Source organism: Cervus elaphus, chromosome 30 (assembly GCF_910594005.1).
Source record: "Cervus elaphus chromosome 30, mCerEla1.1, whole genome shotgun sequence".
In the NCBI taxonomy this organism is placed as follows: domain Eukaryota; kingdom Metazoa; phylum Chordata; class Mammalia; order Artiodactyla; family Cervidae; genus Cervus; species Cervus elaphus.
In genome coordinates, this window is record NC_057844.1 from 7,762,129 (window position 1) to 7,780,553 (window position 18,425).

General features: G+C 33.9%; 1 non-coding gene across 1 annotated transcript; it reads left to right on the top strand.

The window, feature by feature from the left end:
* The first annotated feature begins 16,857 nt into the window (after positions 1-16,857).
* LOC122687185 lies at positions 16,858-16,964 on the top strand. Its single transcript, XR_006339077.1, has one exon. It is a non-coding gene; the product is annotated as a U6 spliceosomal RNA (small nuclear RNA).
* The last annotated feature ends 1,461 nt before the right edge of the window (positions 16,965-18,425 follow it).

Sequence of the window (18,425 nt, forward strand, 5' to 3'; positions counted from 1 at the left end):
GTCTCGCATGAGTGTGTCTTCTGTAGGTAACCAGTTACAGGTATCCAGAGGCAATGCTTTGAGTAACTCCTTTATCATATCACACCATGGACTATCAATGTTCTCTTTACCACTGGAAATAGGGCCTTTATTGTCTTTCAATCTACTCATATTAGAAAGTCCATTTCAGAAAATGCAAAAACTTTATAATAGCATTCACTTAAGATTCTGTTCCTCTGGAATCACTTTTGTTATCAAAATTCAGCTAAAGCTGGAAATGTTAAGACCAGGCTTTGGAACCACACAGATACGGGCTAAAACTGTTTTGACAGGTGAGAATCTCTCTTCCTCTATGAGAAGGGCCTAATCACACTTTTTAAAATGTATAACTGAAACAGATACACCCAGGACAATCTCTTTATTTTAAAATGCAGACATACCATGGTTTAATGAACTTTGCTTTATTGTGCTTCACACATACTGCTTTTTTTTTTTTTTTAACCACTTGAAGATTTGCAACGACCCCACAAATCCCACATCAAGCAAGTGTATCATGTGACATTTTTCAAAAAGCATTTGTTCACTTTATGTCTCTGTGTCACATTTTGGTCATTCTCACATATTTTTCATTATTTTTATATTTGTTATGGAAATCTGTGATCTTTGATAGCAATATTACATAAAGATGACAACTTACTGAGGATTCAGATAATGGTTATCATTTTTTAGCAAGAAAATATTTTTAACTATGATATGTACATATCTAGGCATAAAGTCATTATACATTTAATAGATTGCAATATAGTGTAGGTATTTAATTATTTTTAATTTTAAAAGTTAAAAAAAAATAAGTGTACTGAGAAACCAAATGTTCATGTGACTGACTTTAATGTGGTTGTCTAAAACTAAACCCACAATATCTGAAACTGGTTTACTTTCACTAAAAAAAAAAAAAAAAAAATCCCTTCTTAGAGATGCTTACACTAGTTTTTGAGTAACTGGGAGGTATGTGTGTGCTACCAAAACACTACTGATTGATTCCCTTTAATCCTCCAACACTTACAAGATGCTATCTTTTATAGCTTATTCTATCCAGACATACTAGGAAGAGAGCTTAAGGAACAGAGGATAACCTAGTTACTTTGACAAACAGCTCACTGCCAGTTTGGCACTCATACACACCTCTTTTCAAGTAGTACCTCATCTCCAAATAAACACTAACAAATGAATACTTCCACAAGATATAAATTTCATTCATACAATCAAAAGCATAACAAGCCTTTCCCTAGGAAATACAGTCTTTGGATGATATTCACACTCCTCCATTGATATCCAAATCCCTAACTAAAAGCCAAAGCATTAATCACAGTCTAGGAATCAGTGTAAAATTATATTTCTGACTATTTTCCTTTCCAGGCAAAAGAAACATTGTTAACAAAAGCTTAATTGGGAATCTGCCAAATTAGTTAATTAATTCCTTATTTGAAAATCTGCCAGTTAGAAATTTAAAATTACAATTTAAAGAGCTTTCAATCATATAGTATTTTACTTGAAGCTAGTGTTTCACTGTCTGCAATCATATATGTACAATCGTGCAATACAATTACAATCACATAGTATTTTACTTGCAGGTGGTTGTAAGGAGTACATCAAGAGATGCAATTCATTCCTTGGTGGTGGTGGTTGTTTAACCGCTAAGTCATACCTGACTCTTGTGGCTCCATGGACTGTAGCCCGCCGGGTTCCTCCGTCCATGGGATTCCCCAGGCAAGAATACTGGAGTTCCTTCTCCAGGGTGTTTTCCTGACCAAGGGATCCAACCAGAGTCTCCTGTATTGTAGGCTGAGTCTTTACCCCTGAGCCACCAGGGAAGCCCAATTCATTCCTTATGGACCTAAAATTCTAGTTTGACCACAAAAGGCAGTGATAAAAGGAGATCCTCCTGGTGACAGAGCTTGAATTGTACCCTTAAGTCTGAGACTTGACTTCACTGGGCTTACAAGCTAAGTTAACTTGTTCCTGTTTCATAGATACCAACAGAACACAGAGTCTGGGGGGAGGAAGAGTAGCTTTTACTCCTCACGGTACAGAAAGGAGCCTGTCAGCATACTTACATTGGTTCTTGCACCCGTGTGTCTCAGGACAGTGTGAAAAACCCGGATGGGTGCTAAGCAGAGAGTTCGCATCACAGCTGAGGAGCACTCAGTTCAGGGAACCCACTACATTTACAACAGTCAATTAGCAAGTCTGTGTTTCTTTCTAGGCTGGGCGGGGAGAAGGATTCCTTAGTTCTCAACCTTGAAAAGGAAATCTGAGAAACAGGCAAGCAATCAGGGCTTGCAATTTGGCATACCTGGAGAAGGGTAAGAGCACAAAGATCCAAAGAGTACTGTCTTTTCAAACACATTAACACGCAAATGATTTTCATTCATTCATTTATTCATTCACTTTTTCTCCTCTTTAACCTGCTTTGTTTTTCTGCATGGCACTTATCAAATGCTGTTGCCTGTCACTCCCCCCAGGTCACAAGATCTAAGAAAGTAGATTTTGCTTTGTTCACTCTTATATCCCTAGAATTATGCCTTGTTACATTGCTTTATAAAATATTTGTGGTTGAATTTAAATATTTATCAGTTTCCTAAAAGCTGGATGTAACCAGGGTTACATAACAGTTAGCAAGATGGAGAAGGTCCCTATTTTAACCCTCAAAATCTTTATCAGTAAAAGGTATTATAATAGTGTCTACCTCATATAATTATTGAAAGGATTTGATAAATAATGCAAGTAAAGTGTTTAGTAAAATTCCTTTTGGAAAGTAAATGCTCCATCATTTATTAAAAAATAATGCTCCTACTCTTGGAAGTTCTTATATTATTCATAATGTTTATAGTTTAAAAATTTTCACTACCATTTAAAAATTATTCTCTTTAAGATAAAATGTTCAAACACAGAGATGTATAAAAGTAATACAACATAAGCTTAAGCGATATAAATATTTCATTTTTTTCCCAGAATATTGTTACATTGAAAGAAAAGTTACAAATAAAACTAATGCACTATCAGACCCTTCTTTTCTCTCTCTTTTGTCCTTTCCACTACATATTTCTATTCCTATTCTTGAACAACTGGGTTTTTTAACATTTTTACTTAAATGTGATCATGCTGGAAGTAGTGTTTTGCAACTTTCAAAACTTTAAAACCAAAATATTTCCTTGAAGACATCTGTCTGCTCTTGATCCTTTCTGCATCATCCCAAAAGTTTATTTGTGAGGAGTGAAAGAGTATGAAATGCTACTGCAGGAAAGGGGACCCCTTCTAGGGCCGGAAACTGGGCTCTTGTCTAACATTCGGAAATGAATTGTCTGAGGAGACACATTTGCTGACAAAGCAAGAGATTTTATTGGGAAAGTGCACCCGGGTGGAGAGCAGCAGGTAAGGGAACCCAGGAGAACAGCTCTGTCACATGGCTCGCAGTCTCGGGTTTTATGGTGATGGGATTTGTTTCCAGGTTGTCCTTAGCCAATCATTCTGACTCAGTCTTTCCTGGTGGTGCAGCCTTGTTCAGCCAAGATGGATGCCAGAGATGATTCTGGGAGGTGGTCGGACAGGTGGTGTCTCCTTTTGACCTTTTCTGAACTCTATGGTTGGTGGAGGCTTATTAGTTCCCTGTTCCTTACCAGGACCTCCTGTGGTAAAACAACTCATGCAAATGGTTACTATGGTGCCTGGCCAGGGTGGGTGGTTTCAATCACTGTGCTTCCCCTGACAACTCCCCCCCTGAGAGACTTCATACTCAAGATACTTCCTGGGAATTGGGGAAGAGGTCTCTTTCTTCTGTAACTTCTTTCTGCTGTGCATGGGCATAGGCCTGTCTAGCAGAGCAGAAGTCTCTCTCTACCTGATCTAAGTCAAGTTATTTTTTTGCCTGAAACCAGTATTCACCCTTGTAATAACAGCAGTTTAGTTTGAAACTGTTGGCTCCTCTCAGAGATGAAATAGACAGGGGCCAAACAGGAGACCTAACAGGATGGTCATCACTGGTCCCCAGAAACAGGAGGCAACATTTGGGGTGAGGGCTGCAGGGTTTGTGACTTTTTTTTTTTTTTTTTTTGATTGGTTGGTGGTGAAGCAATAGAGCTGTGTTCCAGGAATCTTGTGTTTAGTCTGAAGTTACCATCCTCCAGCTGGGTGGGGGCTCTAGTTCTATAGAAGAACTCAAAGACATTGTTATGCATATTTCCTTCAGTAGGAACCAGGACCCTGTCTCAAGGCTGTACCACCATTTGATTGTTTCTCCTCTGTTTCTGAGTCCCCTCCCTTCCTTGATTAGCAATTGTTTGAATCCACCTTTTGGAACTCAGGAAAGGTCAAGGAGGCTGAATGAAGCCTATATCCTACAGATAAGAAACGGAGAACACACAGCAGATCTGTACTCCAGAGCCGCACTCCTGCTCAATTTTAATTTAGGGAACTGGGCAACTATGACTGTGATAACTTCCTGTCAAAATAGGGCATAGGACTGCCTCAGCTTGGAGAATAGACACTGAATTGGAAGTATTCCTGAGTTCCAAATCCTAGATCTGAGCCTTATATGATTAAAATCTCAATCTCTTGGTCTGCCATTTTGTTGTAACAGACCCAATTAGAAGTAGCTGGAAGAGGGACAACTGGAATTTTAGTAGACAAAATACATCTCTTTCTTTTTAGAACAATAGGCCTGAAACCAAGTCTAGACCTGGCCCTTTCAGGGAGACTTGGGGCCAGGTAGCCAGTTGTCTAGTTTTATAAAAAGTAAGGTTGCAGTCACTAGCTTTCTGCAGACACTGTTTTGAGAATGGTGGCATCTAAGCCTGACACGGCTCAGAAAACTCAAGTGTTTAGCAATACAATGTCTAATCTGAAATTACACCCATAATATGATTTTTCAAGATATCTGGGAAATAGTTATTTCCCAGGATGTCTGAACCATAGCTACTCTATTTTGACTTTTAATTGTAAAATTTTTCTTAATAGCCAAAGCAGATGTCACCGTTAATGACGTCAGTGTTTCTCTAGGCATGAGAAGATGCAAGAATTGGAACTCATAAAATCTTCTGAAAAGATCTAACTATCTGAAGGCCTGTTCTGCCAGTTTTTTCCAAAGCACAGTGTGTCTCATTCTTGGTTTTTACACTGAACTCCTTTCAGGGGCCTCGAAAGTCAGCAGTTGCAGTGGCCATGATTTAATCTTTGTAGATGTAGATGGCAAGTGTCAGTCTTCAGTTGACAGAGCCCCTTTTTGTTCATAAACTTGATCATGATTTTGAGGGGGGCATTTCATGACCATTTTATTCCATGGTCCTGAGAATGTCCATTCTCAGGTTTGGCAAAGATTTTGTTAACAGGCCACTCAATGTGCTGTTACTGGACTAGGCCATAAAACAGTATCCAAAATTCTCTGGACTACCTGTCTTACTAGCCTCTTGGTCCAGGAAAATATTTTGTCTTGTTGCTTCTTCCCATATCTAGAGTTACACTGTTACCATCATCAATCTCATATGGAATTATATATTATTTTATTAAAGGCCTCATACTCACATTTGGCAGTGCAAGAAACAGCAGTTCTGTAAAACAGATGAAACGCAAATAACATAGCCAGCAGTATTAGTAAAGTCACAAGTAAGACTTGTTAAGAGTTTCCATTAGATGTAGCCCAGTATATCTCAGGTCATCTGACTTAGTCTACTCTGTAGAATCTTTATCTTCCAGGGAAATTACATATTGGCACCATCTATAAGGCACATAGCCTAGTTTTCTAGTGTTACTAGACCGTCCTTAGTATGATATAATTGTTTCCAACATCGAGGAGACTTTAAACCTAAATTACTATAGCCTGGTGTTATCTCTATAAATCCATCCCATAACTGTGGGAGACTTTTCCTCCTTTGCTGAAACTTTACTTGTTGCTCTGATTGAGCTTGAGTAATAGCTGCTGCTGCTGCTAAGTCACTTCAGTCATGTCCAACTCTGTGCAACCCCATAGATGACAGCCCACCAGGCTCCACCATCCCTGAGATTCTCCAGGCAAGAATACTGGAGTGGGTTGCCATTTCTTTCTCCAGTGCTTTTACTTGCACTGAGTAATAGAAGAAAGCTCAACTTTATGGCCAGAGTCAAAGCAGGCATTATTAATTGGCCCAGTGAGGGGATCCCATCTAGTAATACCACAGTGATCTGAATATGACTATATATATATATATATAATATATATATATATATATATATATATATATATATATTTAAGTAAATTTTCTCAGGGCCAACAGGTCAGAGTCTTATAGTAGAGAAATTTACCAAGGTAACCTGGAACTAAACACAGGCAATTGGCCACAAACCCAACAACTGGATTGATTTCTAAAACTAGCATAGGATCAGGCCTATGATAGAAAAGTATTTGATTCATATGCAAAAGTTTAAGAAGTCAAGAAAGCATTATAAATGATCGTACAAATCAGGTCCAGCATCTTGGGCAAGCTGTCTACCTCTGATGTCATCATCTTATCCTCGTGTAGTGTAGTTTCTCCTCTGTTTGAGCATCATTTTAAGGTGAGATCAGGTCAGCTGTCTTCTCTATAGACCAATCCAGTGTAGGGGCCTTTGGAAGTGGGGATTAATCTAAGAGCTAATTTCTCTTCAATTTCATTGTGCTTGATAAAAAAGTCCTTCCATCCAGGTTGGAGACAGTCCCTTAAATTATGTCTGTTTTCAGTCCTGGTTGCAGGTCATGAGGCATCTGATCTTCATCCAAAGATAGATTACAGAGATAAACTTCAGAAACACACTCAGAGTATTCTTTACAAATTCAATTAAATTTTACATTAATATCACATAACAGCAAAAACTATCCAAAGAATGAGTCTCACTATATACAGACCTCCATTAACAAACTGGGATTTAACATTTATTGAAACATCTTTTTTCCCCCTAAAATTACCCTCATTTTTATCAAATATTACCAAATTAATGCTAGCTTGTTTGCAAAATAGGTCTGTTCTCACTAATTTTGGTCTGATGATTTATATAACCATAATTGATCATAGACTTTTTATTTTGCTAAAACATTTATAGAATCTCAGACTGAACTTTTAAAATAAAACAGGGCTGGGAAACCCACACCAAAGGCTTATCACAGATTTTGCCTAACAAATCTAGGTGAATTCTATTTTTAAGGTCTCAAAAATTCCTTGAGATTTTTGTACCTGTTAGTGAGATAACCTTTCTAGCTCATTTGATAAACTTACTGGAAACCTAAAAGTTTCAAATTTCTGGAGGAGTCAGATAGAGAGAAAATATAATTGCTTTGTTTATAAGGTATACTTTTTCCAAATTATTTTCATAATTAGTTTGAGAGGAAGGGTTTCCCTACTCCCAGAAAACACAAGATTCAAACCTGTAATTTTTCAGATAGAAACCATAAAAGTTATAAGCATATTAGCTGGTTCATTCAGTCCTTTTGTTAACCTTTGTGAAGTCATCACGTTTTCCATTAGAATACCAGGACATATCAGAATGTTAAGAACTCCATATAATTTCTAGGATATCTGTATTAGTAATTTTACCATACATTATAACATAAGCAGATTTATTACTCATTTGATAATCATTTTCATGTAATTTAGCCAACCAAAAAACAGTGTAATATCTCTCTTTGGGATGTCTCAGGGGCCCTCTGAAGCACCCCAATCTTAGCTAGAGGTCAAAAGAATTTCAAAAGAATTTGATTTAGGAAGTTTTATCAAAAAGATAAATTAAAAAGGTTTAGAACATTTGGTCAGATTTAGTCAATGTTAATGGTTGTATCATTAAGCTTGTTGATATGTCACAATGGGCATAAATATCAAGGCTCAAGGTCTAATGAAAGTCAGCTCTTGGACCTAGTTTTCTTGTGGCTGTGTCATTCCTAACAAAATCCACTTATCTAATCAATTGTAATCCAATTTTAGAAAATCCTGGTCATACGTAATTCTTTTTAGTATTTTTTTTAATACTTTTTCTTTTTCTTACTGAAAACACACTTTCTACTTTCTTTTAGCAACCAAGAACTAACTTTTATGTTAGCATTTTATAGATTGGTGAGCGTAAATACCAGTGATAATTTCTAAAACCTTGCTTTCTTAAAACATTTTAGGATGGCACCAAACATTATTCATTTATAGTCCCAAATCTCTTTAGTTTTTCTGTAAAAGGAAATCAGTGTTTAGTAGTAAATGTTTCAAAATCTTATTTTATTTGGAAATGACCTAATATTTAATAGACTTCCAATACTTAGTTTAGCACAACCTTTAGAAATTCAAGTTACCCCAATCTGAAGAGACTATTTTATACCGATATCTCTAAAGCATAATTATTTGTAATAGAGCTTATCTAAAAGCTCATATTTCATTTACATTTTTTAGGAGTTTTTTTTTTTTTTTTTACTTGAGATAATATCCTTGTTGACAAACTTGTAACAGATATGATAATATTTAACTTATATTAAACCTAGGTACAATGAAAATATTTTATTTAATGTTAATTACTCTAAGACATGTCCCTATTAGATAGGTCAACAAGCAAACATTAATATCAGGTATTTAATATTAAATATTTACCAGTTCACATGAACCTGGAATTTAGAATTATTTGATTTATAAGCATTTACCTTTCTTTAAGCCAATTAAATAGATCTCATTTACAAATTTATCTCAAAAATATTATCTAGAGATAAAGACATACTGAAACATATTTAGACAGATAGAACACAATATCTAGCTTCATTTTCTAAGTTTAGTCATGAATTAGATATTACAATATAAAATTCACTAGTTTATAAAAAACAGTTGGAATAAATAAAACTTTTAAAGGCTTTTTTCTATTTTTTCTCAGTGTCAGGAGTTAGAGATGGTCTAGATAAGTGTTCCTGAGAACCCTGGTCTCAAGGCACAGGGAAAGAAAATCAAGTTCTAAAAAAATGTCAGCAGGTCTAAACCAAATGGTAACCAGACAAAGCAAAATGGCCACCAAACATCACAACACAGAACACAGAGTTAAAACACACATATAGACTTGGCAGTCTTCATCAGATACTCCCTTAAATACAAGAATACAGTGTCTCAGAAAAACCTCTCTTAAAGACACAGCACTTCAGATCCAAGTACTAACAGAGTAAAGGAAAATATCTCAGGTCTTCAAAGATTTCTAAGGGAGGAAAGGAAGCCAGGTGGAAAGAAGAAGGGGGAGGAGGTGGGAAATGGGGCAAAAGAGTTGGCCTTACAGACGTCTCCTGCCACCTGCAGATACCCAGGCATTATGGGACTTTACCCTGGGCCTCCAGAGAAGGGAGGACTGGAACTTGGCCCTACCAGAAACCAGACCAGAACAGAACCAGAATTTGAGCTCTCTGTCAAGAGGAGGTGATCAGCCTCCAATCCTCAGTTAAGGCTGAGGCCCTTCGACCAGATTTCTGCATCCAGGACCAGGGGACTAGAAAAAAGGGGGAGGATAGGAAGGCCTAAGGAGAGGAAAGACAGAGGGAAGGGGAGAGAGGTCAATAAAGTCTCTTGTTCCTTACAGGTCGGGGCACTCTGACCAGTTGTCCACATCAGGAGGAGACCAGGGACAAAAGGGTCCCAGTTGCGGCCACTGGGTCTGGTCCATCGGCAGGCAAGCTGGCCCCTGTGTACCCCGAGTGGTCAGGATGTCAGTTGCAGTGAAGAAGAGTCCCACCAGAGTTGCCATTTGTTGCAGGAAAGGGGACCCCTTCTAGGGCCGGAAACTGGGCTCTTGTCTAACACTCAGAAATGAATTGTCCGAGGAGACACACCTGCTGACAAAGCAAGAGATTTTACTGGGAAAGGGCACCCGGGCGGAGAGCAGCAGGTAAGGGAACCCAGGAGAACAGCTCTGTCACATGGCTCGCAGTCTCGGGTTTTATGGTGATGGGATTAGTTTCCGGGTTGTCCTTAGGCAATCATTCTGACTCAGAGTCCTTCCTGGTGGTTCAGCCTTGTTCAGCCAAGGTGAATGCCGGAGAGGATTCTGGGAGGTGGTCGGACAGGTGGTGTCTCCTTTTGACCTTCTCTGAACTCTTCTGGCTGGTGGAGACATATTAGTTCCCTGTTCCTTATCAGGACCTCCTGTCATAAAATAACTCATGCAAATGGTTATTATGGTGCCTGGCCAGGGTGGGTGGTTTCAATCATTGTGCTTCCCCTAACAGTACCTAAGTGTGTTATAATAAAATTACTTCACCTCCCAAAAAATTCTGATAAGAAATTTTGACACTTAGTTTCCTTAAAGTAGTTCAAGTTTCTCTCACCTTAAAAGTGTTTCAGATTTTGTTATCCAAATATAAAGTCTACAGTTTTTAAAAGTATTTGGCAGGTTTTAAAAATAAGCAATATTTAGGCAGAATAAATTTCTACATTGATAAATGCCACTTAATGTTTAAGAAAAAATATTTTAAAGGGTAAAACAGATTCTTCTTTGATTTCTGTTAATACTGAACTATCTTTAGTCATGTTTATATTTTTTAATATGACAGTAAAACGATTGCCAAAATTAATTTAGTTTCCACAAAATAAAAGAACATTCCAAGAACAACTTTTCATTGAATTCTTGAGAAAACACTCAATACATAGATTTTCTTTCTACTATTTTTGACAGTGTTTTGGATTACCTTAAAATATATATCTTTTTTGCAAAGTGTCACAATATAGCTAACACATCAAATTCTTTATACTCAGTCTGTAGAAAAACAAACCAATTACTATGATTCAAATCAGAAAACATTGATAATTGAGAAAAATATGACTGTGATATATAAATTCTAGACAAACTACAATAACTCATGAAAATACATTTTCTGCTATATAAAAAGTACCACTTATTTCTAATATTTTCCTTTAGAAAATAAATATGTGCAAATAAAGTTGAGGTATATTAGATCTTTCTTCAACCAATCTTTTAGCAAAGATTATCTATCATTTGTATTTTCTTTGAAATTGTACATTATATTTTGCTTTATGTCGTATTTAGAAAATAGAGATCAAATATTAGAGAAATAATAATCTAGATAATTATGGTTATAAGTGTAAATTTACTAGAATACATTTTATTTGGCTGGTATACAACTGTATCTTGGAGTTAGAAGCCTTAATAATGAATGCTATTATAAGGAGAAATTGCTAAAACTTTTGCAAAAGAAATATGATAGAATGAGCAAAAATCAGTAGTCTCTAAATAGTATGAGTTTTTTCCTTTCTATACAGTAAAATAATAAATATTGATCTCAAGACTGGTTTTCTTTGCCTAGTCCTCTTTATATAATGTCTCTCTCTCTATATATGGGTATCTCAGTTTCATCTTAATGAGAATTCCTTCCATTAAAAGTGATATATGTAGGAAATGCATATTCAAAAATCATTTAATGAACTTTGAATATGTCGGTATAATCAAATATGTAATTTTAATGGAAAATAATGAGAATAAAATAAATGTGTATATTCTTACAACTATTTCAAAAATGCTTTACATATAAACTTGCAGGTAGCTCATGAGATTTAACAACATTCTAAAATAAAAACATAGTGCTGAGTTTAATGTAAGGGAAGAATGAGTTATTTATTAACTCTATAAGTATTGTTGTAACCTACTAATATTATGATTTATCAACTCAACAAGTAGCTATTCTCTTTCATCCTTAAATAATAATAAAAAAAATACTTAAATCAGACTTGAGAAACAGTTGAAATATTCATCATAGAAGCATATTTAAAGATTCACACTTTCTGATTTTAATGACATTTAATAATAGCTTATAAAATGAGCAATTTCTTTTGAGATGATAATGAGTATATGAATAAACATCAAATTTAAGTGGCATGCACTTGTTATACATTTTCATCCTTATTTTACTTTCTTTGATATTTTGTCTCATATTTTTAAGTTTTTTATTGAGCAAAATTTTCAAGAACCATTTTAATAATTTTTATCATAAGATTTTTGCTGTTTGTGACAATACAAAGTGTTAATAGCGCTAGGATACTTAGATGTACAACTGTGTGGATGACCTCAGAATTTGGTTTGCATTATATATTGCTTTCATCCTACATTTCTTTTCACAGATTAAAAAGTCACACAATGTCAAATTTATTTTGATTTGCAAGCCTGTGTTTAGGGATGATTATGAGACAGGAAAGTTTCTTCCTTCTTAGATTTAAATTAGGAAGCTGCAGCGCAGTCTTCCACTTCATGTTAAATTTATATATGAAACATACTTCTGTTTTGAATTAGTAGTTAATTGATAATGAAAACTTCTTCTTCCTTTACTTTTCCAGTTACTCTCTTCCATATCTCCTGTCACTGGGCTTCATTTTCTTGTTTGTTTCTTTTAATTTTTACTTCATAATAAAATAAATGTGTATGGCAAATATTCATGTTATATAAGTTCAACTTAATAGAAAATACTGAATATTTGTACACATGCAAATTTTAATTTTAGAAAATTACTAGCTTTTATAAGAGCAAATACAACTTTTGTTATATATTTGATCCTTGACATTATTTTCAGTAAATATTTTGAGCATGATAATTATTAATATAAGATTTGAAATGTCCTAATTATTAAGAGTTTGTGTATAGTTGTTGGTACCATTATTTTACATACATATAGGACAAGTTAAGTCATTTCCTCTACTTAAAGGAGTAAGTGTATACCTTGTCAAGAAATAATGGGTTGCTATTAATCCAAAAGAAGATATTAATAGTTTTCTAACAAATTTTACAATTTTTAATCTGTGAAAATATCCAGTGAGCAAATTGTCACCTATTCGTTAGACTTTTTTATTTAAAAAACTTTACTGAAAAAGGTATAGGACAGTTACATAGAAGAAAATAATATAAATTTCAAAAGTTCATTTCAATTCTGAAATATATTTGGTTAATCCCAAAGTGTAGTAGTACCTGGATCTTCTGGTTGTGTACTAATAATATGAACATTTTATTTTATTATTAGTTTTTCAAATAAGATTACTCATCAAATGACCTATACTTTTTTCATAATAAACTTTATTATTTCCTATAAGATGACATTCAAATTAAAAGAAAAAGTATTATTAATTTCCAATTTATACTAGAACAACTTAATTATGAACTGTGCCCCTATCCAATGAAAGAATATCTTTAAAAGAAAAACTCAAATTAAATTAAAGGAACATTTATTGAAAACCCATTAGATACTGGCCTAAGGTGATGCTTAAATGAATAATACAGAGTCTCTAACTATAAGTTTGTTAAACTATAATGGAGAGACGAACATGAGAAACAAATGGTTACTAAAAGTATTCTAATTATAATTGACATTCTTTTAAGACAAAACAAATAAATTGCTATATTAAAATAATTACATTTCTCATAAAGGAATTGACATTTGTTTGGGATGTCAAAAGAGACAAATTATTTTTGTAAGCCTTTAGAGTGCACAGTAACAGGGAGAGAAGGTAGATTAGGAGCGAATACAAACAATGCCTGAAATTTGGCCCCAGTCAAAAGAGAAGTTGCTAAATAATGCGTGGCATGGTAGGACTTCTAAAAGTCAGAGTATGATTAAAAATTTATTCTCAAAATTGTTTAAAGTTGATGTCAAACATAATATAAAAGTGTGGTTCAAATTTCTTTCTTTTTTTTTTTCCATTTATTTTTATTAGTTGGAGGCTAATTACTTTACAATATTGTAGTGGTTTTTGCCATACATTGACATGACTCAGCCATGGATTTACACGTATTCCCCATCCTGATCCCCCTCCCACCTCCCTCCCCATCCCATCCCTCTGGGTCTTCCCAGTGCACCAGCCCTGAGCACTTGTCTCATGCATCCAACCTGGGCTGGTGATCTGTTTCACCCTTGATAGTATACTTGTTGTAATGCTATCCTCTCAGAACATGGTTCAAATTTCTGAGTCACACCAGAGAAAAACCATGCCCAATATTACTTCAGGGACAGAAAAATTGTCTTTCTTGAAGATCTGGAGCAATATGATTAATAAATACTGCAGTTTTTGTGGAATGTCTAAATGTCTGTGAACTCAAGACAGAAGAGCCTGTAAGTTGAACTTCATCAAGAATCAGTAAAGAATTCTTCCACAGAGTTTTCTCCAAAGGCAGTTGGAAATACTTGTGAAAGCTACAATATACATTTGTATGTTATTAAATATTCAAAGGCTAGAAAGTAAAGATAACAGTTTATATCATTTATTCAAAAAGAAGCTATTTTACATTTCTGTTAAAGTATCTTGACCAGGTTTAAATTAAAAAAAAATCAAGGATTGCATTCTACATGAGGAGGAGAATATACTGTAGTTTGAATCTATCCTACAAAAATTTGCTCTCAAGTTATGAATTAAGCAGTAAAAATATTGAATGCAAGATAGCAAAAATTCTTTGTTGTCACATGGACTCAAATAAAGAGACGAGTTGAAAATAGATAAGTTCTTCAACTTCTCCTCCTCTTTATCTCTTTTTCTGACAAATATAATCATGTACAATTTTATATATGTACATATATATATTATATTAAAGGATTAAATGAGAATTAAGGAATAATTTATTTACAATACATAGCACCACCTAAATAGCACTGAATAAATGTGTAGATGCTATCATAGTATATACAAATATTTGTGCTTGCGATCATATGTTTCCAATATATAAATGAGTACCAGTTTTATGGTTATAATAATTTTGCTAACTACAGTATTATTAATGGTCATTAGAGAAATAAACCATAAGATATTAATAATTCTGTGGCATAATTGTTTAAAGTAGTATGTGTAGCTTTAGAACTAGTAGTGGTGAACTTGTTGAAGTGCTTGATAGGGAAGATCCCTGGGAACAGAAATAATTGACATATTTCACTCAATTTATCTTTAAATAAATGAATGTGTATAGCCAAGTATATTTTGAATGAAGTACACATCTCAATGGGAAATCAAAGACTGTGAAATCAGGAAAATTGACTTTATTCAGTCTTGGCTCCACAGTTTACATATTTTATAATTTAGGGAATTTATTTATTGTCTTTTCCTCTCAGAATATGAATATCATGGGTGAGGTTAAAGAGTGTGTAGTAATCAACAAAAAATTTAAAGTCAGGGTTTTTTCTAAAAGGTGATAAAAGATAATAAACTTTGCAGCCTTGACACAGAGGTCACACTTTTCTCAGCAGAACTGAGCATCCAGTCAATCATGTGCTCTGTCGACGATAGAATATTGGCAGCTTAGTAATCAGTGATTAATTAAACATTTTCCAATGTTACATTTCAGATATATCCCATAAGAATCAAATTTTCTAGATTTTCTTGAAAAATAGGTTTATCTGAAAAAAAAAATGTAAAATAGGTTTATCTGATCACACTGGTCTAGTACTCTTTAAAGATAATAATTGGTAGGAGTCGAGTTAACAGCTTCCCCTCATAAACAGGGCATGATCTCTAGTTCATCATACTTCTTAAAACTATTTGCAGTTTACCTGAACCTGATGATAAATTCAGTTGAAATTCATCATTGCATTTGATATATTCCATCCTAATAGAATTAGAGAAAAGTGAAATATTTTTGTACTTAATCTCTGCCAAAAGTTTGAAACCAACACATAGACCAAGAAGTCTATAGCATTTTTAAAAGGGGGTATAATATTTCCTCAGGGAGAGTAGGATACTCAGATATGCTTAGCTTGTATAAATAATAATAATAATAATAATAATGTGTCTGCTTTAGAATAGCAAAAGTAAGACTTTATAATTCTTAATCAACCTTCTTATCTTCATTCAAAGCCTTGCATACATGGCTCCTTTAATCATTTGAGTTACAAATTCTATTCTCAGAAAGTATACAAATATTATCTGTAAACACACTGATATATGGACAAGAAGATGGAGCATAAAATTTAGTTAGTATGCCAAGAAATAATGTAAAGGAAATGTTGGTACTTTCAGTAATTGTGATTAAATTTTTAAGTCATTCCCACAGTAGTTCATAACATTTCAGCACTTCTAAATAGTATAAGATTTCATTTAATTCACAATATATTTTTTTTTATTTTCATGACAAAATCTTTTCTCAGTTTTCAGTTTATTTCACAATAATAACAAAACTATCAGCCACTGAGCACTATGCCAAGTGTTTTAAATACAAGAGCTAATATTTAAGTCTCATAAAAATCATGCAAGTTAAAGTATTTTTTTATTTTTGTATACATCACACTCTCATCCTCTTTATTTTTTTTCCCCTTTTATTTTTATTGGTTGGAGGCTAATTACTTTACAATATTGTAGTGGTTTTTTACCATACATTGACATGGTGCACTTGGATGACCCAGAGGGATGGGATGGGGAGGGAGGAGGGAGGGGGGTTCAGGATTGGGAACACATGTAAATCCATGGCTGATTCATGTCAATTCACAATATTTTTATATCAAAGGGAAAATATATTCATATTCTACAAAATAAAGCATTCTTCATTAGTATATGATTTTTGTTAGTAGCTTTGATCAGTCAAATACCATTTACATATGTAGACTTTTACATATCCAGGTATCTGTTACATATTGAAACTTTCACCTCACAATTTTATGTAGTTTAAATCAAAACAAACATCTATGAGAATCAAATGGTGTGAATTCTTCTTGACTAAACTTTGGACAAAATTATTAATTTGTTTCTTATATTGTGATTTCTGAGCAGCTAGATAAAATCATATTTATTTTTATATAAATTGCATTGTAGATTTTTCTATTAATTGATTTTCCTTTCTAATTTTTATCCTTTATATCACTCAGTGAATTATATAGTTAAAACATTTCTTGTGCTCGCTTCGGCAGCACATATACTGAAATTGGAACGATACAGAGAAGATTAGCATGGCCCCTGCGCAAGGATGACACGCAAATTATTGAAGCGTTCCATATTTTTTAAAAGAAAAAAAAAAAAGAAAAACATTTCTTGATTTCTTTATATACTTACAACCCCTGGTTTAACAACCAGAATATTTTAGACAATGAATTAGTAAATGATCACATTTCATTAGTTAACAGTTAACACCTTTTCTGTATAAAATAATACGTTGTTCACTAGATGAGCAATCGGCAAACAACTCAGTAAATTGATGTGTAGACTGCAAACACCATAATAAAAGTTAGTATAATACTCAGTATTCATTAAAATTATTTAATATGTGTATCATTATGACATCAATGAAATAGACACTATTTTAAAGTAACATTTTCTTAAATATTTATTCAAAATAATTTAATAATAGAGACTCAAAAGCACTTGCTATATAAATCAGAGTAGAATTAATTGATTAATTTATTTACTCAATGTTTGTAATGATATAGTCTAGACACAACAACAATCTTCAATTAAAACATTTTAACAATAAATAGTGTTTACTATATTTGCCTTTTTGGAACAATAGCTTTTACCACTTATGATTGGATTATCTGCATAAACAATTTCTAAAGTCACCTTTTCAACACATTTTTATTAAAATATCCAGTATATGTAAAGATGGGAACTGCATTACAACCACAGAAGAGCCAACTGATAAAATCTCTAGCACAAGCAACACTGCTGTTTCTCACTCATAGAACTAATTTTTTTAAAATCTTATGTTAATTTATTATTAAGAAAAGTTTCAACTTTCCAAAATAAAGTGAGAGGGCTTGATAACATTTATTTTATTTTCAAAGAATTTTTTAACTTGGTTGTCATAGACAGTTTTCTCATTTTATTAATGCACACATTAATTAGTTTGATTGAACTTTCTTTCAACTTTCATTGAGACCCATTACTGATTCTATCTCCCAGGGGGTGCTTGTGTTAAAGAACCAGCCTGTCAATGCAGGTTAGGTGTAAGAGACTTGGGTTGGATCCCTGGGTTGGGAAAATCCTCTGGGATAAGGGCACAGCAACCTATTCCAGAATTCTTGCCTGGGGAATCTCATGGACAAAGGAGCCTGGTGGGCTATAGTCCATGGGGTCTCACAGAGTCGGACACAACAAAAGCAACTTAACATGCTCCCATCCAGCCATCTACTAGTGAAAAATTTATATATTGAAAACTCAATAACTAATATGTCCAGTTCTTTCACTATTTAAACATGGATACTTTGGCAATTCTTGTTTTTCTAATAACTTAAAAACAGGAAATAAAATAAGTTGCAAAATATAGTACAGAAACTGTGATGTGTATAAATTTACTCTGTGTGTGTGTAAGAGAGAGAGAGAGACAGAGTTATAGCAAGAAGGAGAGAGAGGATTGCATTCATTTTATTCCTAATAAGCGGTGATTTTCAAATGACACTTAATTCTATAGCTTAAAATGTTGAGTTGTGGGTATTATGTAGTCCAATGCTCCTGACAGTTTCACTA